Source organism: Rhagoletis pomonella, unplaced genomic scaffold, assembly GCF_013731165.1.
Source record: "Rhagoletis pomonella isolate Grant_MI unplaced genomic scaffold, Rhpom_1.0 Rhpom_scaffold_00057, whole genome shotgun sequence".
Lineage (NCBI taxonomy): Eukaryota > Metazoa > Arthropoda > Insecta > Diptera > Tephritidae > Rhagoletis > Rhagoletis pomonella.
Window position 1 is genome coordinate 241546 of NW_023458611.1, and position 1307 is coordinate 242852.

Below are 1307 nucleotides of genomic sequence, written 5' to 3' on the forward strand. Positions count from 1 at the left end.
ACGTGAAACAAGATGGTCGGAAAAATATAAGGCTATCACGAAGTTTTCAGAATATTTTTCTGAAGTTTTAGAAATGTAGGCAATGGAGGGAAACTTTTCCACAAGAAAGTCTACGTATCAATTGTGTGCTGCTATAACAAGGCCGATGTTCATAATTTCTTTAATGACAATTGCTAAAATTCAATATTGCTGGAACCTACAGCAAACATTTTGCAAATGAAGATAATAGACGCTTATCGCCGTTGGGCAGCATATTGAAAATATTTTGCAGGCTGTTAAAAATGATCGCAGGAATGCAGAAGGAGTCACTACAGAGTTGGTTAAAAAATCTCGTATTATTACAGCCGATCTAGGAGTAGAAATTTCTCTACCACGTTTGGCAGGTAAACAAAAAAGCAGAATTAACCCCCAACCGGTCAATAAAATGAGTACTGACGACGATCTATAATTATACCGTATCTGGATTCACTAAGGTTCTCTTTACAACTATGCTTTTCCAATGAAAGAACTCCAGTTTTTCGCTGTATAGATTGCATCCATTGTATTCGATTAATAGTTCCAGTGAAAAGGTAAAAAAGAACACTAAGCATTTTCAACAGATCTATGATCTAGATATGGGCAGTGATATCGTTCTTTGGTACAATTTATGGAAGAAAAAGATCTTTTCCGAAGAAGATTTGAAGGGTGTTGAAATTGTAGATCTATTTAAAGAAGAAAATGAATTTCTACTAGCAATAAATGAGTGTATTTCTATTTTGGGTGCATTTCCATGCACAACAGCGACTGTGGACTGATCGTTTAAAATACTTAGTAGAGAGAGAAGCACAATAGGAGAAGAAAGGAAAACTCGTTACCGAAAGCCGCGAGACATTTGTTATTAGAGTCAAAATAATTAAATAAAAGATATATCAAAAAAATTAACAAATATATTTCGTACAAGTATAGAGTTTAATTTTAAACCAAAGTCAGCATAAACAATTTTTTGAAAATTTTTCACATGTTTTTGTTCATGGAGTCATTGGTTATCAACTTAACACAGCCTTTCCAGCCACAACCTTTCGGTTTCCAACAAACGTAGGATTATGAGAATCCGTTGAAAACTGTCCAATTTATGACCGGTGTTTTGACACAACATCCCGATATTAAGTTTTTAGATTATAACTTCGGATTTTGGGGGTATACTTGAAATTCTGCTAATGCCAAAATATTTTTTGACCTGTTCTAACACCTGTACTATACGGCATAAAAAGTACATACAATCATTTTTTTGTAGCTCCGTGTAATTATTTTAAGCTAATCCAGCAGCA